Raw genomic sequence first — 26,278 nt, 5'->3', positions numbered from 1 at the left:
TGGCTGCACTTCCATGAGGTCTGGCAAGGTTCTTCCCAGTTTGAAAGGTTCTGTAGATGTGAAGGTGTCTCCATTTCATGGAGCTTTGGCTTCCAAAGGATCTGCCTACCTTTGCTCACCTACACTTTGATGTGTCACCACCCACTCCCAAATCCAGCTGGGTGCAAACCCTCCACTGGCAATTCAGTCCACAGGGAAGTCTGGGCTGAAGTTACACATGTGTACAGCTCCTCAGGGACAGACTGTAGCCAAATCGATGCTGACCACCCTGCTAACGGTAGGAAAGTTAGTTCTGACCTCTCCTCCTATGCCTCTGTGACTACCGTGGTGACAAACCCACAGCTTTCTGCTAACTGAACGCTTCTGGGACTATGTTTATACTGCTGCTCTCCTAGCTTCCAAAACAGGGTGTCCCAATCCAAATTGGCTGTCACAAATGGTGTTTAGCCCATGCCAACTGTTGACATCTCCTAGTGCTGAGACCCACGGACCAGAGCTGTTTGATTTATTAGAACAGAGGTACTGTGTGTCACAGCTGCCCATGCAGACAGTAGCTTTTACCTACTTGAAAGAACAGCCAAGATGTTAAATACTTTGGGAGACGGGCAAAGACAGAGGGATGGGAAGACGGCAAGACACAAAGCAAAGCAAAAGGAGACAGGATGAACCAGGTGTGCTGGTTTTGCTGGGGCAGAGTTAATTTTCTTCATAATAACTAGTATAGGTATATGTTTTGGATTTGTGCTGAAAACAGTGTTGATAATACAGAGATGTTTTCTTTATTGCTGAGCAGCGCTTACAGTTTCAAGACTTTTTCTGCTCCTCACACCGCCCCACCAACAAGTAGGCGGGGTATGCACAAGAAGTTGGCAATGCACCCAGACGGGACAGCTGACCCCTACTGCCCACAGGGATATCCCATATCATATGACATCATGGTCAGTATATAAAGTTGGGGGAAGAAGAAGGAAGGGGGCGAGGGGGGGATTTTTAAAGTTATGGCATTTGTCTTTCCCAAGTGACCATTATGCGTGACGGAGCCCTGCTTTCCTGGAGATGGCCTGACGATGGGAAGCAGTGAATGAATCCCTTGTTTTGATTTTGCTTCACATTTTAAATTGTCTTTATCTCAACCCACAAGTTTTTTTCTCACTTTTACTCTTCCTATTCTTCCCCCACCCCACCATGGAGGGAGTGAGTGAGCAGCTGCGTGGTGCCTAGTTGCCAGCTGGGGTTAAACCATGACACCAGGAGTTAGTCACAGAAGGGTAGAAAAATGAATGAATGGGCAGATATCCACCACATATAGCTGCCAAATATCCTCTACTTTGACAACCTGGGGATGGGATGAGTCACAGAGGAGAATTTAACACAAATTGTGTCTAGGAGAAAATGGCAACCAAGATACTACACCCAGACATGCAAGACCAGACCAAACACTTGGTCTGAAGTGAAATACTTCAGTGGCTGGCTGGAAACTCTTTGAGTGCACCACTCTTCTCCAGGAGCTAAAAGCATGCAGGAAAGTAAAAGCAGTCCCACAAACAATCTGGCTGTCTGGATACAGCATCAAAACCCTACTCATATCAGGTCTCGGTGCTTTCCTGAGCTGTCTGCACCACTGACAAGGAAGCCACAAGAGACTAGGTTCACAGATCTGCTTCCTTCAGACCTCTTTATCATCAACACCAAATCCATCAACACCATCCAATCAACAATAGGAATTTACTTCAAAAACCAATAGGAATTTACTCCAAAAACCAATAGGAATTTACTCCAAAAGGCAGAAAGTCACATCTAACTGGTAATCAAAGGAGCCTGAGAGGAAAAGCTTATTTGTAAGCATCTGAAGTTTTTATATCTAGGGCTAAAAACTGGGCTTCAAGATGGAGACACCCACATTTAGGTGTCTCTCTGTAGGTGTCTGTGTGAGTTGCCTGTTTGAGCTCTTGGGGTAGCCAGTGGAGATCTGGTTGATGCAGTCAGTGGAGTTTGACTGTGATGGTATTAATTGTAGCAGGAGCTCTGACACCATCTCCCAAGGAAAGACCCCTGTGTAGATATTCAGATGAAGGCATGGCAGGCCCACAATGGTTCAGATGACTTGTCCTCCCCTGTGAATTCAGCAATTTTAGAAAATAGCCTGAGACTCAATAACTCCTTACATACAATAACTTGCCTGAGACTAAAAGATAAAATACGAGATAGCAACTTTCATCAGCAATGGGAAAGACCCTTAGAGAAAAGAGTATAGTTCGTTATAAGTGACAGCATCGTTTAGCACACCGAACTGTGCCTTTTGGCTTAACAGGTCTGGGGCTCCAGTCCCATTTTTATCACTGCGGCGTGCCTTAAATGTAATATAATTCTAAACAGATCTGCTCTCCTCAGAGAAGAGACTCAACCACCCTCTTCGTAGATATTAAAAATGCAGGCAGAAGCTGGTGTTTAATGAGTTGACTTGCAAGGTAGTAAAGCCGGCTACCACCTGTCAGTGTCTTCAGATGTGCTCCTAGGCCTTAATTAAGAGCTGCCCTTTGTTTAATTTCATTCCTCCTCTCCCCAGCCCCACCAACCTCCTTCCTCCCTTTTCGGTTTGGGTTGTTTCAGAAGACAGAAACCAGCCCCAGGGACATGCCTTCCAAAGTCAATCAGAAATTCATTTCAGGAGGGAGCCCAGTCACAACTTCTCATTTATTCGTCACCGGCTAGTGACTTCTAAACTAATCGGCGGGACAAAAGCAGCCAGCCAAGCATGCAAATCAGATTAACAATTTGCACCTTTGTGAAAGGGATTAGCTGCTCTGCCTGGTGTGGATGCTCTAAGAAATCAATCTGCATCTGTCAAAAACTGTAACCTTACTTGTGTCCCTGACTCCATACTTGGGTTGGTTAAGATAATAATAATTAATTAACAGCCTGCTTTAGATTGCATCTTCTCCCGTATGGGATTAATCTTGTATTTCCTTAGGGAGCTGATTTTCCAGGCTGGTTGCGAATTTATTCTTTGCTGCTGTAATACATGATGGTGTTTGCACGCTTTCAGGGTCACAGCTACAGCAGGGAAAGCATAGTGGTTAAAGCAGTGGAGCCGTTTTAGGATTGTGTCCAAATCCCATAAATGCCACATGTGACTTCAGATAAGTCACTTAATCACCCTTTCTCACACCCTATATTTACCAGATCAGTCAAGGCAAGCGGATTTACAAGGATGATTCATCCCAAAAAGGGCTAAGGGACATCGCTTCTATTCCTGACTCCACTCTGAAACTTGGGTAAAGTCACTTTACTTGAACATCCCGGCTTCCCAGCTGCAGAGGGAAGGTGGCATCTGCTCGTCGCTAAAACCTGAGTGGCAGCCCTCAACTGAGGCACTCGCTCGCAGGCATGACCAGCTTTCAGCAACCTTAGGAGAGGAGGTGAGTTTTGTGGATGGAGGGTTTTCAGTAGGGCGTCATGCTTCTCTATCCACAGGGGGAGGTGTCACCTGCAAGGTGACAGCTCTAAATTACAGTTCCCCAAAGCGATATTTAGGTAGCGACCAGGTACAAGGTAAACCCTAAGTACTAAAAGTAGGGATCTGCCCAAACTGATGTAAAGTGGAAATAAGCTCTTCTCTGTGAAATTGTCCGCCGTACATGTGGGGGAGGAAGGGGTGAAGATACCCAATAAAACTCAGAGTAATACTTGTGATGCACGGGCTGGTGATGGTGCAGAAAGTAGCTTCTCCAAGACCTGTTTCCAAATAAAAGAAGAAAGGATGTTGTAGAGAAGTGGGGGCTGACCTCTTCTCCCTCGTGACAAGTGATAGGATGAGAGGAAATGGGTTCAAGTTATGCCAGGTGAGGTTTAGATTGGATATTAGGAAACATTTTTTCACTGAAAGGGTTATTAAGCATTGGAATAGGCTGCCCAGGGAAGTGGTAGATTCGCCATGCCTGGAGGTGTTTAAAAAAAGGGTAGATGTGGTACTTGGGGACATGGTTTAGAAGTGGTTTTGTCAGGTTAGGTAAATGGTTGGACTTGATGATCTTAAAGGTCCCTTCGAACCTCAAAAATTCTATGATTCTATGATTCTAAGACCTTCCCACTCATTAACTGAAGTCTTTGGGCAAAGCAACCAAGTTTTCAGAACCAATAAACTATCCCCCTTTCTGCTTCCATGTTCACCTTCTCAGACTAATCCCCCAGAAAGGACACCTTGCAAGCTGCTGAAGAGAGCAGCCCTGCTTGGAAAGAGCAGGCTCCTTTCTCCCATGTCCTGTTGATGTCACAACCTGCTTAAGGTCAGCAAGTGTCATTTTCCACAGCACGGCATCCCATACCTGGCAAAGCTTTTCCCCATGGAAAGAGAGGGAAAGGGGAGAGGAGGGGGAGAGGCAGGGGAAGGAGCTGTCAGAAGAAGCGTGCTGTGCCCAGTGTGTCCCTTCAGGTGTGAAAGGAACATCTCCACTCTCCTCCTCCACCCATCTCCAGTGTGCAGCCAGGCAGAACCAGGCAGCTGCTGCTCATTACCGGCGTGGAGACCTGTCAGAAACACTCAAGAGCCAGGACCACATCTTAATAGAGGGGATGCTGAAGGGGTTTGCATCTTTTGCCAGAGCAGCTCAGTGACCACGGTAGCTAAGGCTGTGGTGGGACAGCAGCATTTGGATGGCTTTCTTGAAAGTGGCACATCCTAGATCCTGTAGAAAGGAGCCAAATATCCCTACATCCTCCCATTTTTCCTTCTCTTTCCTTTCCAATTATTCCAGCATGGTTCACTTCTCTTCCCAGTATAGCCAGCCCCAATAACACCCAGCATATGTCGATGGTTCTTGCATACTGTAGTCAACAGACATCTCAAAGGCATTGGCCCTTGTCCCATTAGAGACCCTTAGGGTCTGATCCTTCTTTAGCAGAAATCCCTAATAACATTGCAATAACAGAATTTGTGTACAGTACATAGAGACTTCATAGAAAGTTCCACCATTTCAAACCTTTTCCCTGCAATGGTAGGGCTATGACAGTTGTGGGCTCAAAATAGACCCCAGACCTCCAGTCGTCCCTTCCCTCTGACATGTTCAGACATCCTTCCTTTTGCATAGTGCTTGGATAAAAGGTCAGACAGTGTCTGTACAGGGTGTGGACTGGACTCCTAGCCAGGGTGTTCACAGTCCCTGGAGAGAACAATTTTTTGGGTCCCTTCTGCGTGTTGCTGTGCAGTTCAGACATTGCTGACTTCAGGTTTGGGCAGATCCCTCTCACCCAGCCACAAACCTGTGATCTCAACCTCACATCTCTATTGAGCTCTCTCTGGTTCTGCAGCCACTCAGTGCAAAACCTCCAAGATCTCCTGCACTCACCGTGGTGATCAAAATACAGTAGTACAGGGTGGTGAGCTACACCAGCCTTTGAGATATCTGTCCTAGTATTTCTACAGTACGTACCCCACAGGTTTCCAGGTAAGACCCTCTGCATTGCTATTCCACCTGGTGCAGAGTAGTGTGGCAGAGAGATGCTAAGCAGCTTGTTTGGAGATATTTGGGGCCTATGGAATGGTCTTTTCAGGGGAGTAGAGCTCATCTCCATCAAATTTACCCCATGTCTGCTTTAGAGCTGCTTTGGATGAGGGAAGTCTACATTCCACTGCACCACACAGGGTGGGCACATCCTTGGCTACGGCAGCAAGCTTTCCTTTCCAATTTGTACATAACACTTTCATTAGAATTAATTTTCTATTTATTTAACCTTTCAGCCTCTCCAAGCAAGCTCTCACCTGCAGTGCTGAACTCCTGAAATTACTCGAATGCTCCCAAATCCTTGATTTCTTCCTTTTCCATGACAGCCTCTCCCAAAGGAAGAGTTGTTTCCTCGCACCAGGCAGGGTAGACAGGGAAGTTCAGCTCCATGCTGCCGTTTTGCCATGCAAGCAACACCCACCACCTCCTGTCTCAGTCAGGATACTAGTGCCTTTTTGTCCTCTATTTCCTCTCAGCAGAAGGATCCAGGCAGTGCTGCAATTCAAACAACACCCCATCATCACAAGCCTGACTTGTCTGGCCTTGGACCTGTCTGCCTCACAAGGACAAGAACATCTCCTTCCTCATATCACGGTCTGGTCATGTCAGCCTGGGGTCAGCAAGTGTCTCCTGCTCAGCACACATGCGCAGCACCCAGCATTCACGTTCACCTTCTTTTGTGGATGTAGAGTGAACATGCAAGAAGGAGCAGCAAGACAGGGTTGGGATGGGGCGGAAGTGTTGGAGGAAAAGAAGCAGAACAGGATTTGTGATGAGCATGTCAGACAAAAATTGTAAGTTGGGTCAGACATCAGGAAAGAGCAGACAAAGGCCCGTGGGAAGTCCTGGGCATACTTGCACATCAGGACCAGCAGCCCCCGTGACTACTTAGATCTTGTCAAGCCAGGAATGATATCTCCCTTTGAGCCAAAGTCTTTCTTTCTCTGGAGCTCCAGTGACGGCCCATCAGTGTATATCTATTAAGCAGTTTGTTATTGTGACAGCTGACACGGTGATTGCTCGGTATGAATTGCAATTACCGTCCAAGCACAATGCATTTAAACTTATCAAATAGGCAGCTTAACTAACCAACAATTCTGCTCAGACGGCCAGACTTCCTCCTGGGAGAAAGAGGCTCCTGAGAAGCTAATAGCTCCTCTTCCAAAAGGGACGCGTGCCCAGACAACAGCAGGGCTGGGCTTTTGTGGGGAAGGATGCTCAGGTGTTAAACAGAGAGGATATTCTTACTTGTTCATTTGCCAAGCATTAAGAGAAATGGGAGTACTCCTGGATCAGAGCCATCCCACTCAAAAATCCCACAGGTTAACAGGGAAGGTCTACCCCATACCCTTTCCCTTTTGTCCCTACACTGAGGGAATCAGATGCTAAAATCTGATGAAAGCTGGAAGGAATTTGTATAAAAATAAAAATAAAAATAAAAATAAAAATAAAAATAAAAATGGTGCGTGAAATCTCTGATTTTGGTGATGCATGTTTGGGGTTTTAATCCTATGAGTTCTCAGTCTTAAACATACACGCTGCTCTTCCTGCGAGCTTTCACTGCAGGCCACAGGATGAAAGGAATTGCAGTCCTCTGAAGCCAAAAGTCCAAGGATGTCCCCCAGAGACACCTCAGAAAGATCCCATATGTTCAAATAAGCTGCTGGAGCCAATTTCCTGGCAGCAGCCATGGTACGCAGTTGGAACAAACCTGTCCCAAAACATCTCCCCTCCCTCCTGAATGCCAAGCACAGCTGAGCCGTGGTCCTGCCACACAGCAGCCCAAGAGGGGTGGATGCTGGCACCAGAGCTCATCGGTAGACTTGGAGGTGAACGGCAAACTGGTTTGGTTGTACACAAGTCAGTGCTCCAGCAAATAGGAAGGCTTCTCATGTGGAGAAGACTCTCAGGAGCACAGGGAGAGTATGGACACTGTAGGCCTTCTGGTGGCCCCCCTTCCTCCAGTAAAGCTGTAAAAAGGAGATGCATTCAAGCACTCGGTCCTGTGTACTTACAGAGAGAACCAGCACGGGCAGTACTTTTTGCTGCCCCAGACCTCAAGGCCTGAATTTGCATCCCTAGGAGGAGTGGTGAGTCTACTGACTAAACAGAACAAGAACAGCAGTCATTGATCCCTCCTTTCTTGCATCCTGGTGTAGCCCCATATCACCCATAGGCTGGTATTGAAGGACAACAGAAGCACTGAACACAGAGAATGAGGCTGGATTTGCAATCTCTGACTACTTTCATCCTACTTACCCCTCACCTCGCCAGGTTACAGCAGGCTAAACGTCTATCTGTGTCTTCTCAAAGGGCCATTTGCAATTCAGTCCCTGCCTTCGTACATGTTTAATAATCACAGAATCATGGAGTGACAGAATCACAGAATGGCTGGGGTTGGAAGGAACCTTTGGAGATCACCTAGTCCAAGCCCCCTGATGAAATCACAGAATGGCTGGGGTTGGAAGGAACCTTTGGAGATCACCTAGTCCAAGCCCCCTGATGAAGCAGGGTCACCTAGAGCAGGTTGGGCAGGATCATGTCCACGCAGGTTTTGAGTATCTCCAGAGAAGGAGACTCCACAACCTCTCTGGGCAGCCTGTGTCAGTGCTCTGCCACCCTCAAAGTAAAGAAGTTTTTCCTTATACTGAGATGGAATTTCCCATGTTCCAGTTTGTGCCTGCTGCCCCTTGTCCTGTCACTGGGCACCACTGAAAAGAGTCTGGATCCATCCTCTTGCCATCCGCCCTTTAGATATTGATAAGCATTGATGAGATCCCCTCTCAGTCTTCTATTCTCCAGGCTGAACAGCCACATATCTGTCAACCTTTCCTCATAAGAGAGCTGCTCCAGTCCCCTGATCATCTTTGTAGCCCTCTGCTGCACTCTATCCAGTAGTTCCCTGTCTTTCTTGAACTGGGGAGCCCAGAACACAGTCCAGGTGGAGATGGAAAGTGCCTGACCTCTTTAGAGCCCTCTGCATGGCCTCCAGCATGGCTGACTCTACTTCACCCTCTTCCTCAGTTTTCCTTCTTTCTTTGCTGAAAATACAATTCCTGGGACAATAATTGCCAGACAACATGTACACAAGATGACTTTGTTCTTTGGCCTGATACCACAGCTCTTTAAATTCACCTCAACAACTCTTTTCAGTGGCTTTGACTGGCCAGACATTTTTAACCTCTTTCTTGCAGCGTGCAAAGTCCACTGCTTTGATTTGTCTCACGGGATGGGATTCATCTTACCTAATGTTAGATGTCTACCACGTTGATCGTCTGCAGCTAAGCTAGTCACCTTCGGCTCCCTTTATAGTCTGCAGAGAGAAATAAGCACTGCCAGGACATGAGTCATCTGACCTATTTGAGATATCTACTTTAGAATGAGATTAATCACGCTCTGGAAGCACCTGTTTTTCTCCAACTAAAGCAGGAGTCTAGACAACCAGCTCAGATGAATTCAACCTCAGTGTCTTTTTAGGAGCTCGTCTCCCTAGGATCATTGGCTGTAATGAACCCTCCAGCAATTTTCTCAGGCCTGCTGTAGCTGATCTGTACTTTGGCCCATGCTGTGTTTCAGACAGCTAATGATGATAACTATGACCTAATGAGGCCAAAGGCTGCTGTTGTCTCCTGCAAAAGCAAATCTCATTTCTGCCCTTCAGAGGAGGTGGGAGAAGGAGCATAGACGTATCAGGCCAGGCAGCTACACTTGGGTACTGGACACGGGTAGCTTTGGGGGTCTTTTTGTACTGCCCAAATGGTGAGAATCCTGCTCAAACGGTGCAGAAGAGATGTCAGAGACTATAAGTAACCTAAATGCAGGTTCACACTGCAAAATATTGAGGATCCTGCTTGTGCTCTGTCTGCTTTTTGTGATAGTGCTGGTTCTTAGCCTTGGCAAAATCAGGGCTCAAACTGGGAAGCAGGAGGAAATCCAGAGTCCCAGAGCTGTGTGTGCTGGGGAACATCTCCTTAGAGCACGCAGTGTCCCAGCCATGCAGCATCGTGCTGACCATAAACACCTGCACAGCCTTTGGAAGGAGCTCTAGGTGTGCAAGGGGACTCAAGTGTTGGAAGCAAACTGCCACGTGCCCTGGTCAGGTCCTCTGTCTGGATGGTGCAGAGAACAAGACACCACAGCACGCAGCTACTGGGCTTCCCAGACATGCCACTGAAGAGCTGCATCCAGCATGTGTGTGGAGTGAGAGCTGCCCACCATGCCCACCTCTGATACATCCAGGGCACGAGACGAAGAGCTTGGACCCACACAAATGCTTACACATTCATGTGTCTCAAGAGGTGAGGTGGCATCCGTGTCTAAATGCATGCTCCTCCATAACAGTATTGAGCCTGAGCTTGCAAAAGGGGCTCTGACCTGTACTTAATTAATAGAGAAGACATATTCTTGAAGTCCCGCCTTGCTGTTAGCATTCCTGGTTGGGTACAAATGAATTTAAAGGGAGAGTGAAGTACAGCAGGATCTGTGCTGCAAGCAGGATCATGGGATTTGGTTCTGAGAGCAATTCCAGGTTCCATTACACATTGGTTAACCACTACCCCAGCTTTCCCCAGTGCAAAACCACAGGGAGAATCTGAGCAGAGCTGAGTCTGTACTTGGTGGTTCCCACAGTCAAAGACCTGCAGGTATTCACATCTCCTCTGCTCTCTGTCTGTCGCACTTCCACTTTCCAGGTGCCTTTGTCACAAAGATGAGTTTGTTATCCCATCAGTGAAAAACAGGATCGGCACGAAGTCTATCTTTTCCCCATCTCTAGGAGCAACGTGGAGGCAAACATCTAAACGGTAGCGTTCAACCCCTTCTTGCTTCTGCTCAGAGATGCCCTTGTTGAGCAGGCATTCTCTCTGCTAAGTATACATCATTTATTGCTCTCGCAACCAGCCATGAATAAGACGATACAGGAAACATAGTTGAAAAACACACACATGCACAGAGGACCAAGCTGCTTCTCGCCTGGCACTCGTGGCCGTTGCTTCCTGGAGAGGAAAGGAATTTCCCTGAAGTGCCTCACAGAGGTTTGTTCTCCACTTGCAAAAGCAAAGCGGCATTTAACATCAGATGAAATCAGTGAATAGGAGCATAGGAGTGGGGCCAAGGGTGAGATGGTGTTTTGTGATATAGTTAAGGCTTGCAGCAATCGCCGTGTGTTGGGAACAGATAGCACAAGGAAAGAGGTCTCACGTACACTTATTTTTTTTTAAGCATTGCTATTGTTATAGGAGTCACTCATTCTTTTGGACAAAAAAATTATTTACACAGCAGGAGCTGAAGAAGGGCTCTAGTCCCTTTGTCCCAGAACTTGGCTGAAGTTTCAAGACAGCCCTCAACAAAAGCAAAACAATGCTGGTGACTGGTTGAATCTTTCTCAGGTGCAAAAAAATCCTAGCTAAATCAGCCACCTTGCAGCTATGCTAGTCCCTTATTTTATTTTGCCTCTCTTGTTTCAGGCAGAAAGAGGGACACAAATGTGAAATGGCAGAGAAAAAATTTGGAAGGAAAGGAGGAGGAGGGTTCAGATGAAAGGAGAGCCTGGAAATACCATGGCCAAGGGCAAGGTCTGAACCAGGAAACTCTGTACGGGGCAGGAGGGACCATGCTATCCAGCTGAGAGCTGCAATGGTTTCACCTACTCCTGAGGAAGCTGCTACCCAGAGGGCAGGAAGAAGTGAAGGATATTTGCTTTCTCTATTACAAGAACACAATCCAGGACAGACCGTCAGTATTTCTGAGAGACCTCTCCTTTCTTTAGCCCAGAAAGGCCTCAGTACATCTGCTCTGTGCACTCTATTTTCCTCACAGCAAAGTGTCCCGGGGGCTGTGACAGAGCACAGGTATGCAAAGGAGGCGGCATCTGAAGTTATTTTTCCACTGAGAATATCTCTTCATATTAAAAATATACATTGGCCACCACCCCATCCTCTTGGGACTCCTTCATCCTCACCTACATTTGCACCTGAGGGTGCAAACTCCCTCTGTTTGTGCTGACACGGAGGATGTTGTCTAGAAGCAGCTTATGTAGGCAGTGGCCCGTTAAACTGACTTGTCCGAACCCCGGTGAAATTGGGCAGTGAAGCATTTCACCTCTATCAGCCCCTTCCCCCCTGCCCCCCCTTGGATCGATCCCTCCGTTTCCATACTTATCATGCCAGTCAAGGTGTTGCCCCCATGCCAGGGATTTCTGGGAGGTTTCTTCGACCTCCCTCCAGGTCAGACTGCAGATGCTGTTTATCAGCTCCGAGCATCCGCAGGACAAAAGCTGTGAATCAGTGGCTGTGGCCAGCAGCATCCAGGTGCATGAAAATCTGCCTTCCAGCACCGTCCTCCTCCTCAACAGCCACCCTAGGCAGTAACTTTAACTGCATTAATTAGTCACTGTTTACTCTCTCCAGGTCTCGCGTTATCACTGGAATACTCATCTAAATCTGGTGGCCAAACAAATTAAAACTAATGAGGCCATTAGGGTCATATTAACATACAAGGAAAATGGGAGAGCTTTCAGAGGAGGCTTTATTGCCAGACTGGGCACGTGCCATGCTGTGTGCTGCTGGCAAAACCTGATTTCCAAACAGTATTGGAGAGAACAGGAACAGATGAACTAGATGCGGGGATGAAACAGTACCAAATCTGGGATGTGGCAGGACAAGGTTCCCTGCTGCCTCCTGGGGTTGTTTAATAATGGCAAACATGGTGGGAGCAGCAGGTCTGGATGAAGGACCGGTGGCAGAGATTTGAGCAGACGGGTAAGACTTGGCACACAACACCAAGGGAGGATTCATGTCTCAGCTCTCTGGACAAGTCACTTGACCTCTGCTAGTAAACAGGCCTGGTGCTTCAACAGAGGCTTCAGACAGAAGGTCATTCAATTAATTCCTATGCAGGTGGTTGCCTAGCCACGAAGCCAAGGAAGCAGAGGGAACGGGATGTGAAGCCAGCCACATCCTCTTCTCCTGTGCCTTCGGCTACAGACAGGCTTGCCTAGCATTTCTGCTGGCCCAGGAGCTCACCTGGGTTTGAGGAGAGATCTTACACACAAGGGGGAAGGTGTCCTAGTTTTCCCAAATTCTCACAGATGCTGGACAGGCTGTTGGGAGAGACAAATGCAATGGGAAGGTAAACAGTTATAGGAAAAATACAACTGATACAGAAGTGAGGATGGGCCCTCTAAGGGGATAGATAACAGGCCAGTATAGAAAGTTCATCCATGCTGAGATCCACCTTATCCTGCAGGCACTCACCTGTGGGGAGTGCCGGTCCCCCTGTCTGTGTGAGAATGGGGGACAAAATCCCCTGCTACCCCTCCAAGGCAAGAACCAGAGCCCTCCTGCTCCTCTTCTGCCTTTGAAACACAGATGGTGGGTAATGATCTGTAACAGCCCTTCTTCACCACTCACCCACCTCATCTATTGGAAGGCATGATGGTGTCAAGCAGAAGACTTAAAACTGCAGCTGGAGAAAGCGCTTTCTAATTGATTTTGCGGAACACCTTGGCTCTGTCACTGGGACCGTGCAGGTTCTTGCCTGCTCTGCTGCCCTGGACATTTGGCATTCAGCTCACACGCAGTGGGAACTGCTCACAGGGACTGCAGCACCTGGAGGTGAGAGGAAAACACTTGTTTCCCTCCATGAGTTGATGTCTCTGCCACAGCACCGACAGCCACAGTTTGCCAATTCATCCCCTGTGCTGCAAGAACATCACCTCCATGAATACGGCATCCTCTCAGGCAGCAGCCTTAGGGCTTTCCATGCCATGCTCACCCCCCCACCTTATGGTGATGCAGTTCCTGCAGATGAGGTGGGATGGGTGGGTGAGCTAAGTAGCCAGCCCTCTCCTCCACCCTTTCTTCACATTTAAAAGAAAAAGTAAAATTAAGAAAAAAAAAAATGGCCCGTAGGTTGGTTTGGCAAAAATAATTTTATTCCAGCTTGCTATCAGCCAGATCTAAAAGCCTGTCAGCTCTTTAGGACCACAGCCCTGGCGAGATGGGCAAAGGTAGGAGAGCCAATGACTGACACAGCAAAACAGGAGAGTTTTACTTAGAGCAAATCACTAAAAATGAGGACTGCAGAGGGCTCTAGGGGCACATACAGCTGTCAGCTCCTGATGCCCCTGCTCCTTCCAGTTCAGCCCTCATGGCTTTTTCTGGCTGCTTCCAACCACCCCTTAGCGTCAACCAAGGCAGTGGCAGGAGAACATGGGAGGTGATGGGAAGTGGAGAGCAGAGACAGGGTCACCTGTCCTCTTCAGCCCCTTTCCTTCGCAGCCTCTGGCTGCCGCTGCTTCCCCAAGGATGGTGGTTTGAAGCAGAGGAGGATGCTGCAAGGGGCAAGGCGTAACAAGGAGCAAACAGTGCTAGCTGTCTCCATGCCTTCTCCCCCACACCTTACCTCCTCTCTCTGCTCATCATGCAGCTCCTACAGCCCAAGAGAAGCAGCCCTGTGTGCTCAGAAGGTGCTGCAAAAGGACCGTGGAGGTGCTCTCTGCTTCTCACCCCTCTTCAGCTTTCTCAGCTTCCACCAGCCACCAAGAGCGTTGCCTGCTGCCTGCATTACCTCGTCCCCAGCAGCAACACCCAGAGGAAGATGTAGGAAGAAGGAAGAGAGAGAGGGCATGCAGGGGTGTGCTTTGGTGCCAAACAACCCATGGGCACAACTATGAAGGTCATACAGACATGAGACCATGCCAGGCACAGAAATACAGACTTTACATTAAGAGCAAGTGGGAAAGGCAAAGTCTTGTTTTGGCCAAGAGGTCAACCCAGATGGCTAAGTAGACCACAAAGGAATCTTAAGTGGAAGGGAATTTATCCTGCTCTCCTTCATTAACACAATTAAACCCTTCCTCCAAAAGCACAGTCTGCTTGTCTGTGCTAGCATTATCCCACCAGAGTCCAGCACAATGTAAAAAAACAGTCCGTCAGGGAACAGGGACCACTATGGGCAAACACACCAGCAGAAACTGCAGTTGCGTGGTGACAGCTTCCACTGGACAGATACAGTTAAGGACAGAAGTGTTTTTTGCCAATGGAAAATTTTGCTAAGGAGCATGAAAAAGATCTGTAGGACTAATGCCAGGAAAGATGAGGCTTTAGGACCCTAAATACAGCCCTTCCACCTTTGACAGGGAACATGATGCTTGCTGTTGGCGGACACAAAAAGTGGGTTTTATTAATTGCTTGTCATGCTGTTTCTGGGGGAAGGGGCAAGGATGGCTGTCTCCTGAGGCTCTGTAGGCTCCACACACCAGCACCAACCCATCCCCAAGTGAGACATATGCAGGCTGCTGGCAGCACCTGGAATATAAATTCAAGATGATGAATAAGATAGAATGCAGGGCACCAACCTGCAGAGCATTGCAAACATCTCTGGCCTTCGAGTAAGTGCTGAGAAAACAAGCTGGTTCCTCAGTCTAATCTATGGTGGGGACAGGCTGCAAATGCTCAACACCTCTCCATCTAGCTGATCAGTAGCATGAGTTGGTAGAGGTAATGCCAGCCACAGGGAGTACTTTGAGTTTCCTTCAGGGACATATACAGAGATTTAGAGGGGAGGAAGCTGGAGGCAGCAGCTCTAGGAAGAGTGATTTCTGCTTCAGCAGCATGGGGTGGTATCCAAGAGCAAGGGGCAAAAGGATGATGGTACTTCAAAGGACCATAAACCAAGGTTATCAGAGTAGAAGGAGCACCTCAGGACCTGCTCAGGTGTTTCAGTGCCTTAATAATGACTTCTAACCATCTCTTCAGGTGGGTACTCTGTCCATCTGTGTTCCTCCTGCAGGCACCAAAGGGGGAACTGCTTGGAAGAGGTAGGAGAAAGTTTTTTAGGAGTAATTAGGTTCTTCAGCTTGGCTCATAGGACAACAGAAATGCATAAGTATATTTGGTACCTGTGCTGCTGATGATTCCTGTCAGCCACATGCTTGGAGGTGTCTGGGATGTGGGTCCTTAGTCCAGTGGATTGTGTCTTGCTTACCTGAGTGTTTGGAGCTCAGTGGGTTGTTCACTCCAGAACAACTTATTTATTGGATGCTGTCGTATTTTCCTCTTGTGGAATAACTGGCAGGAGGCTGTTGTTTTCTGAGGTTTATTTATTTTATCATTTTATTTTGCAATGAATTTCTTTCCTGCTGTGGAGGTGGCACAAAGAAGAGATTATTTGCTGTTCAAGCTGGTGAAATACCAAACGCATAACTTCTACTGTGTCATTTCTGTTTTCTTGGATGGATGAGGGTCACTTTTAGGACCTCTTCTTGTAAGAATGAACACTTAAATAAGAAGTTTTAAAATTTATTTCCCACAAGCATTTATGCTAATGAAGACAGCATTTACAGAAATCTCTGAAAAAGAGCACTGGATCATCCCTACTTGTCTTGTTTTCTGGAGATCATCCAAGACTGAGCTAATGCTTATGTTTCTTTGCAGTGCTAGAAGGCCTTAGAAACATCTCCAGAGGTTCTTATGCTTTCATAACAGCACTTGAAATCTATGTATCAACGAATAAAGAACTTTTTTTTTTTTTTTAATAATAAAAACATGTGTAATCTATGTGCATGCGTGGCTCAGGTGACTGTGACTAAGTCACTAAGCTTTTCATCTACATGCTACCAGCCCAAACTTGGTCTCGGGTGGCATTAATAGAAAGCCATTGCCATCTCCCTGATACAAGAGTGACATTTTATTGGACACAAACTGGGTCTTAGGGTTCTCAGTGAAGAAATTAATGATTTACTAAACAACTGGGAAAGAAATCTTACCCCACTACCAGAAGAAGTTTGTGGCTTTAAGTCACCATCAAGGCTTGAAGATGAGCCAATAATAAGGGCTGAATGAGCAGTGGTTATGTTTTTTCCAGAGACACAGCAGGGAATATGGGACATACACATAAAGAATATGGGTCCTTCAGAGGACCATAGAGGACCTTCAGAGCAAAACCAGCTTCCCAGCTATCAGCATGAAGAACCTTTCCATGACTTAAATTGGTAGAAAAAGGACACAAAGTTTAGAGAATCTGTGAATGACACCAAACTCTCCATCTACCCCTCCACTGTGCAGCTGCAGAACCACCTCCAGATGCCCTCAGTCCGCTGCATGGTAGAGCTGTGAAGAGGCTTTCTTATCTGCTTAATCACCTTGCCCCAGCTCCCTAGCAACTTTGAATGAAAAAGAGGAAGAGAAAATAAATGCTGTGATGGGAGAGAGAGTTAACGTTTAGGGCTGCGTAAGGAACAACTGAGCTGGATGTCATTGTGCTGCAGAAGTGACCTACTTTCGCTTTATCTGGCTTATCTCTGTTTGCATTGGTTTATTGATGGCAGGAGATACTGCTAAGTGAGTGGTGCTTCTGGAATATAAATGAAGGTCGAATGCGGCCCTTCTGCCCAGGCAAACTCTGGCAGAGACCAGGAGCAGCGCCTCCACTCACCTCCTGGCAATTAGCAGGCAAATGCAAGGACGTGATGGGCTCTAAGGCAGTGACCATAGCAGCGTTACTGTCATGCCTTCTAATTAGCAGGCAGAAATTAGGCAATGAGCCCTGCAGGCACATCATGAAAAGGAGAAATGCTGGTTTAGTCCCACAGAAAGCTGGCTCAGCTGGGATAGAGCTTTTCTCAGTCATTCCTTGAATTTCATCAGGCTGGGGGAGCAGGGGGAGGAAAACAGCATCTCCAAGTGAAATCACACATTCTCCTCTCTAAGATGGACAGTGAGCTGGAGGGCACATGCGTGTTTCTGTCTCCTGTTTTCTGGCCACAGTTATGTGTTAGCCCACTGCTGACATGGTTCTCCATGTGAGCAGGAGCCCATGCTTCTGGTGTGCTCTTCATCCCCCAACAAAAGTGTCCACCTCTGAGGTTAAGCCCATAAAAGCACATAAACCAGGGCCAGGAACACGCTTGCTAGCACAGCCTGTGGCAGAGCTTTGGCCAAATGCCACCAGCACCCACGTAGGCAATGCCCTGGCAGGGTTGAGGAGCTAACATGTACACTGCCTGAGCCCTTTAGGCCGTGTGATGGAGGAGAGGAAAGGGAGATATATAGACACAATTAACTGTACTGCTTGCCCTCAGCCTCAGAGCACATGCCCTTTTATGTTTCATTATACACAGAGCCATGCCTATGAAAAATTTCTTTAGCTCACACGGAAAGTATATGGACTGCAATGCACTTGGTACCACGACTCCCATGTTGATGCTTAGCAACCTTTTGCCCTTCCACAGGGACCGAATCCCTCCTCCAAGCCAAATCATACTGGCTGGCAATCACCAGGTGGGCATCCTGCCCTCTCTACACCCTTTGCTCATCTCTATCGAGCACCAAAGAAGCACCAGGCTGCCTCATAACTCGTTTGCAGGTTCCTGCTTCCCACCTGCTCAGGGCTAGTGCCAGACTCGGCAATAAGCTCCTCATCCTCTCTTCTCCTCCTCCCTCTTCCCTTGCAGGAGAGAGTGCCTGCCACACCTGTATTTGCTAATCAGCTCACAGCATGCTCGGTAATTGCCCACAAGAAAACATGGGTGCAGATGTGGTGGGGAGACGGGGCGCACGCACAAAATGAGATTCTTGTTTTCCAAACAGAAACCAAGATTTAATTACAGCCTCAATGAACGGTTATTAAAACCCTCTTCGCTTTGTTGTTTTTCTTCCCCCCATTGTCTCCCAGCCCTGCGCATTATTGAATCATCAACTCCTGGTGGCTTGTTTGGATGCTTTTTAAAAAGAGATTATGCAGAAAACTGCAAACACAGTTTGGACCCAAACAGAGTCTTACTCTTCTCTCCTCCTTTTTTTTCACCGTACATTTTCCCTCTCCTTCTGATAAAAAGAGGTAGCAGACAGTCATCACCCATATTTTCTGTCTGTTTTGATTCCCAGTCAAGCAGGAATTTCCAATCCTCTGCACAGGGAACAGAGAGAAGGAAGGAAAAAGGGAATTTTCTGCTCTTTATAGGGCAAGGCAGTTCTATGAGGTGTGTTAGAGACCAGCAAGGGGCATTACCTGCTGTAGCTGTCCACAATGGGTTGATCTCAGACAAGTTGCTGAATTAATCCCCTACCAAGACTGCAGCTCCCCAGGTTTCTTCATCCTAAGGGAATGTCTTCTTGCCTGAAAACAAGAGAGCATCTTCCTGCTCTGGGTTTGTGCCATGCCTGGTCCCACATGGTCCTGTTCTTTTAGGTGACCATAACAACCTCATCAACCATGGCAGTTATCCTGTGGAAAGGTTTGGATGTCTCTTCCTACCAGCCTTGCTAACCCTGAGGTAGTTCAAGGACTCCTGGCTATTTGCAGGAACAGCTTACAGCTACCATAGGGATTTGTCCTTGTTTTACCCTCAGGATATGAGTACGGACTGACATCTCTACTGCACTCCTCAAGGGGATGAAGGAGATAAAGTTTGTCTGGAAGCTAGCGGCTGGCATTGGTGTCAGGAAGGATTCTTTGCTGACTCCATCATCCCACCTTCCCAAGGACATGGAGAGGTTGTAGGCTGTGTCTCCACAAGGTCCCTGCACCTTTCCCACCCCAATGTCTCTGCCCAGCTCCCAGCCCTAATGTCTCCCTCGTCCTGCCGCCCCAGTGGTTTCATATGCTCAGTGCATGGCATCACCAGGCGCTGCAGCATGGGTCCTTTTACAGGGAAATGTCAGGGCTACTGGGACTCCTGGATAACAGACCAGCTGCCTAGCCTTCCCCTGTCACCAAATATCCAACTCAGGGTGCCAGGTGCTCTCCTTATCTTATCATCACAATGCATGGGAGAAAAGACATGAGAATGAGAGATTTCCTTCCTCCATCCTCCTGCAACACTCCAGCCCCAGAAAAAGTAACTCTCCTTCCAACCTGTGCCCCAAAGGGTCCACCCAAGCTGTACTTAATAGGAAGGAGTTAAATCCTGCTCATGTGAAGCTGTCCAGGGCAGAGGGCACTAAGAAAGCTTTGTTATTACACCAGTATTCATTAGCACACCATATTAGCCCTGGGCATGCATCAAAAATGTTAATCAGATGTGTCCCCCCTTCCCCTCCTCTCAGTTTTAATCCCTCTATCAGGATCCCCATAGGTTTGACATATGCACCCCAAGCCTGCTCACATATCTTGGTACAATCTCTGCCTCGATCCGCGAGGAACCAGCCGGTGCCTAAGCCCCCCTGCTGTCTGCAGGGTTTTCATAGTTGATTCCATCTCCTTCCTGCATAATCCCTCCTTGTAATTACAAATATCAGGCGTGGGGGGCCACGGGGGCCATCTGCAGAGATAACAACTGCCCTGTTTGCTGACCCGAGCAATCAGAGATGGCTCCAGCTATTTGTTAGCTCCATTCCATAAATCCAAAGGGCCTAAAATTGTGTATTTTACCTGGTGCCTTAACTGTCTTCTTGTCAAGGGCAGTCTCCCTGACCTGACTTGAAACAAAAAGGTGTTTCTTTGCGTGAGCCCTGAAGCCTGGTTTGCCAGTCCCATGGGTGGCAGCTTTATCTACATCCTGTGCATCCCCTGAAGCCAGTCAAAGAAAAACACATGCATTGATTGGGAGTTGAGATGAATCCTGAGGGTGAGCAAAGAAACCTGAATTCAGGTGGAAACACCCTCCGGAGAGCAATTTCCCATACAGAAATACACATAAGTAGTGCTGGAGATGATTTAGTCTGGCTGGGTAAAACCAGCTGAGAAAATCTTGGCTGAGCAGGAGAGAAATGACTGGCATGGTAAGAGGATGGCTCCTGCAAGCATAGATGTGAAGTGAGATAGGACCACCCTAATGGGATGCTCCAACCCCCCAAATCCTTGGGCTGAATTCACTTCCGGGAGGAGGTGCCTTCTCCTCTCACTGGCCATTTAAGACCACAGCAGAGCGTTGGCCACAGAGGGTCTGTCAGTAACAAAACCACCAGTCAGATGGTTCCCCACTTACCCCACAGACCATGATGGGTCCAGTTCTGTACCAGGTTGCATGGACATGCACCAGAACCCATTCCTCCATCACCCAACTCCCATCCTTCCACCACATACTTTCAGTCTTTTCCCAGTGCTCCCCAAACACTCACACTGGGACCCCAATTGCATGCTGGTGTCTTCTTTCCCCACCATGATACCACACACTCTCTAAGGTTATTCACTGATGGACCGCAGCACCTTCCCAGCCCCATTTTCCCAGATGTGCCTTGACTTATCTCTGCTTTGGCACCCAGACAGGATGCACAACTCCTAGAAATACTATGGTTTTACTAGCAGAAGGGCTAGTTACCATCCATCCGCTAAGTGGCAACAACCACTGGCTGTCAGGATCTGCTGTGGGGACACTGGACGTCTAGGCCACAGAGCTTTACCAGACTGGGATGCTGCCAGGATGGCAAAATGATGCCCTTCTGCAAGAGATCATTTGACAGGAGGGGAAAGATTCATCCGAGTGCCTTCAGTGTAGACACCAGTGTTTGGGAACTGGCTTGTCCCAGAAACCAAACTGGGGTTGGGTATGGGAGCAGGCACTAGCTCACAGTGTCCATGCTGTTTCATTGTTAAGCATCCTGACACAGATGAAGGGACCTGGGAGCACTCTCGCAGAAAATACCAAGCGTGAACCAGACTGGTCCATCTGCCCTCAAGGCTGAAGAGCAATCTCTGGCCCATTTTATTTGCCAGCACAAGCATAACCTTTGATCCTCTGTAGTCACTGGAGACCTTGCCTGTGCAGCCTGCAGAATTTACAGTGGAAGTTGTCTCATCCTAAAACAAACACCTACTTGTGGCCCAATGACTCACACCCTAAATCCTGCTGATGGTATTAATTAGATCTCCGTTGTCTACGGTGGGAACATAGATGCCAGCTCACAAGACACCCACATTGTGGACACTTGAAGAGATAAATTCCACCTTCTCTCTCAATTCAAAGAGGCAGCACAAAAGCAAGGTCTTCTTGACACATTGCCCATCACAGCTGGGACCTGGCTCTCGCTCCCGAGGGCAGAAGGAGGCATGGATAGACACTGCAATAAAGACTCCAGACCACATCCAAGCTGTCCCCTCCAACAGTTACGGAGGCAGTGAGTTAGCTGTTCACAACTCTGATACAAGGCTTTCAGAGAGGGCCCTACGTCAGAGTTTCTTCTCTTTGCAAGCATCTTTAGTTTTTGACCTTCCTCATGTCCTTCCCATCCCTCCCCACCATCCTCCCTAGCCTCTCAAATATCTTTTCCTGCCTATGCTGAAGGAAAATTCCTCTTGCTTTTGGATAAGTCGCTGTGTGAGCAGCAGAGAGATGACAGCAGCACTCTGAGCAGTCACCAGAGATGTTTCCCAAACATCCACATCCGCTTTCCCCCTCTCTTGCTCCAGAAGTTCTAGTCCTTTATCACACTCATTTCCATCCAACTATTTATTGTGCAATAACTCATTACCATTCCTCCTAGGATACCTTTAATAAAAGCCTATGCTTGCATATTAAATATTAAATTTATAAGATGTATAATCCTTCTAATTAAGTTGAATTTAATCTAGAGCTCTAAATTAGAAGGAAAGGAGTGGGAAAAAAATAAGAAGGGGAAGAAAAAAAAATCAGAAAAGCCAAGTGTGGCTCAGCATATCTGTGTGCGCCAACCACCCTGCAGTTTCATTGTCTGCGAGCAAAGACTGAAGGGCTGGCCACCACAGGGATGAGAGAGGGCAGGGGATCCACACAGCCCTTTGAAGATTCATTTCATGCCACTCACAGGCAGCACAGCCAGAGGCGAGATGTCCAGTGATCACAGACCCATCATGGAGTTTGACAGACCTGGTTTCCTTTCCTGCTCTACTGCAGACTCCCTGCCTGAGCCTGGGCATGGCAGAAAGGTCCAGATGCACAAAAGGACTTAGGAACTGGATCTTATTTGAGACAGAGTTTAGCTGTCAGCAAAATGATTCAGAAAGCTCCTGACTTTGGGGAGTTTAGGTCCATCTGATTTTCCAGCCTTTGGGTTTCATAGAAAGTTTTGCTTCCTCATAAAAAACAGAAAACCCAATCCCACAAAATTTGGGTTTCGCCCTGGTCCTGGGCTACAGCGCCTGCACACAGGGGTAAATTCCTCCTGCAGTCCTTTCTGAGTCACACCATGAAAGCATCCAAGTCCCATGGTGCTAGGTGATGGCTGAACAAATGGTGGAGGGCCACACTGTCTGTCTTAATGTTCATGGAGAATAAAAGAGATCAGCTTTTCAAATATGTAGGCTGCAGAGGTCCTGCGTATCTGCTAAGATACTATAGCTTGAAAAGTAATGGGATCATGCCTGGGTTCTTCAGGAATGGAAAATCCAACTTTTGCTCCTTGGTGTTGGTATGCTCTTCTGATGCCCAGAGAAGAGAACAGGTCTGTGGGGACTGCCATTAATAAATGACCTTTTTCCTTGTGGAGTATCTTGTTTTATTCTTAAAACAGCTGGATTTCCCACCTTACCTACTCCATGCCAAAGCCTTTGACAAACACACTCCTCATGGATTTAACACAGTCCTTGAACACATTCCCAGCCTTTTTCCATAAAGGAACCCAGCACAACTCAAAAGCAAAAATAAGGTACCCATCATTCCTGGCCAGAAGCGCGTGAGCAGGAGGGAGTTTTGCTGTTACCTGTTATAAGCAGACTGTGTAAGTGCCAGTGCATCTCTGCTCAACGAAATGCAGTTTTTAAAAGGTGGTGACTGGCTGAGGATAAGAGAAGGGAAATACCTGGCAACTTGGGCACTGCAGTGGCTTGACCAGATTGTAGATATCCACCACCATGGGAGGAAGAATAAATTCCTGACCTATGTCCGCATCATCTAGAAGAAAACTTCCGAGGGATGTTCCCAGCACAGCTGGAAGAAAACTCCCTTGGGGTATCTCCAGCACCTCTGAAGGCAGCTTCCAAAGGATTCCCCCAACACAACTGGAGGTCACCAGAATGCTTTCAGCACATCAGAAAGAAAAGGTGATCATGATGTCCAACATCATCTGGCAGCGTTTAAAGAAAATCCCACCAGGAGACAGTGGCACATCTGGAGATATGTTCTACCAAGATGCTCTGAGCCCATCTGATAGCACTGGAGCAGTTAAGAGCACAATAACTGGAGTGCGGAGAAAGGGGAAGATGAATTAGCTCTCCTAACAGCTTAATGTTCCTCCCTCCCCACTGAGTGAACAAAACCCACGGCCTGCAAGGAGTTAGAGAAACGTCTCTTCTTGTTGACTGTATTCCACCCAAGTTGTGCTCTTGCCCTTTTTCTGCTGGTAGTAGGCTCTTGCAGGGCCAAAAAGAAAATAACACACTTACTGGCATTTTCTTCAAAGTCCATATTGTATGCATTGCTTTTCACAGGGAATTGGATTTTCAAATTCACAGGCTCTAAAGGTCAAGGATAACAGGCTATCAGCATTTAATATGCATTCCAGGGAAAAGAAAAAACTATAAAATTCGAAATAAAGTCTGCATGAAAATTCATTTCCAAAAACCCAGATCAAAACGTCTCTCTTCCCTCCCTACAAATTGGCATCTGTTCTTTGTTGTTGTATCTGCAAAGTATTAAAAGTCTCCTGCTAGCATCGTGGCTAAGTCAACATCTGTAGCATTGATTCCTGACACACAATCCTGAAGGTGATGCAGCAAGGAGGGGGGTAGAAGCCAAGCCTTTTGTTCAGCATCAAAACAACAGCAACAGCAGCAAAGATCATTGTAGGTTTTTGTGCCGTGCGTGTGTGTGTGCGCGCACGCGTGCATGAACGCACATGCCTGTTAGAGTTGCTGAGGTGAGTTAGGGTGCTGGAAGTGAAAGGAGTTTTTCAGCACAGATTTCAAACAACTCTATTCTGCAAGAAGGAGTGGGGGGAGCCAAAGAAAGGAAGAACATGAAGCCTTAAAGCTGACTGTATTCTCATTTCAATCCCACCAGCCAAACTCAAGAAGGGCAACTGGCTACCTTGAGTTTTGACATACACCAGGTTATGAATCAGATTTAAAAGGGAAGGGGAAGGAAATTTGCTCAGTATCTCATATGCTGATCAACTGGATGACTGCCTTCTCCCTTAGTAGGTTCCAGAGTTAACACCCACAAAAGTTCCCCGTTGTCTTCACACCTCCAGCACTGAAGCAACCCCTGTCCTCACTGGAGGAATGCCTATTCTTCAAAGGTCCAGTAATGTCACCTAATGCTAGCATTTAGCAATGTAGCTGTCCAGTCTGACCAGTCATCTGGGGTCCCTTGATAGTGGATGGATAGAGGCAGACAATTCCAGAAGGTTATTAGCCCAACTGGAGAGAGGCAGGACAAAATCTTCTCTGAAAATGCATTTGTGTCCCCACTACCTTCTCCAGGGAGCCTATACAACATGTTCAGACTAGAAATTTTGCTTTTCAACAGCTGAGAAGGGCCTCTCCCTTTGAGAGCTGCCCAAGTCCTGTATTCCAAAGTTTTCTTGCTTTCATCAGAAAAATCATGGCTTCTCCATCAAAACCCACCCTGTGACAAACCCCCAACAACAGCTTCCACCCAGATCACCTCACTCCCCTGATGAAGGCAGCAGGGACACAGCGACTCACATACCCAAACACAGACTTTGGTACCAGGAATGAAGCAGGGCCAGAGGCCAAGCCCTCGTCACAGCTATCATAGAATCATAGAATGGTTTAGGTTGGAAGGGACCTTAAAAATCATCTCATTCCAACCCCCCTGCCATGGGCAGGGACACCTCCCACTAGACCAAGTTGCTCCAAGCCCCGTCCAACCTGGTCTTGGACACCTCCAGTGATGAAGCTTCCATAACTTTTCTGGGCGACCTGTTCCAGTGTCTCACGACCCTCAGAGTGAAAAATTTCTTCCTAGTATCTAATCTAAATCTACTTTTTTCCAGTTTGAAGCCATTCCCCCTTGTCCTATTGCTACACGCCCGTATAAAAACTCCCTCTCCAATTTTCCTGTAGCCCTTTTAGGTATTGGAAGGCCACAATAAGGTTTCCCTGGAGCCTTGTCTTTTCCAGACTGAACAGCCCCAACTCTCTCAGCCTGTCTTCATAGCAGAGGTGCTCCAGCCCTCGGATCATCTTTGTGGCTCTCCTCTGGACCCACTCCAACAGGTCCTTGTTTTTGCTATGTTGGGGGCTCCAGAGCTGGATGCAGTACTCCAGGTGGGGTCTCAAAACTACTTGACCCCACTACTTGTGGGGTCTCAAAACATCATCACTACTGGAGTGCCACAGGTATGAAATCATCTTGAACAAAGGAAGAAACAGAGGCACAAGTAAAAGGATCCCAAAGTCTCCTCACTCCCCATTCACAGCCTTATCCATTGTGCCACATGTCCCATAAAGCATTCAGCTTGAGGAAAACCCATTGAAAATGTGCTGAGTGACTTAAATACCACAGCTATCCGTACTGCTAAATGACTCACCATGACTCAATACTTGGTGGAGAGAAGGAGAGGGAGGAAACCTTGACTGAAAAGATTTTGCAGTCGCTCTTCACAGTCAGCTGCAGGGTGGGATCTGTCTGCCCATGCTCCCTTTGTCTGAACAAAGATGTGCATGGGTATCACCCGCTCTGCTCCAGCTCAGGAGCTGCTGGCACAGCTGTCTTTGGGTCCTAGAACAGGTACAACATATTCCTCAGTGGGTTTATTTTTAGGTCCCTTAGGATTTCCTCTCCATTATGTTTCATCAAGGCCCCTAGGTCAGCACAAGTCCTGACAGCTGCTCATTTGATGAGCTGAGGCTCTGAAGCAGTGCCGAGCAGGGCACGAGGACAAGCTCTCCTTCCA

Source organism: Charadrius vociferus, unplaced genomic scaffold, assembly GCF_000708025.1.
Source record: "Charadrius vociferus isolate BGI_N301 unplaced genomic scaffold, ASM70802v2 scaffold32, whole genome shotgun sequence".
Taxonomy (NCBI): domain Eukaryota; kingdom Metazoa; phylum Chordata; class Aves; order Charadriiformes; family Charadriidae; genus Charadrius; species Charadrius vociferus.
Note: the sequence above shows the minus strand (reverse complement) of the source record.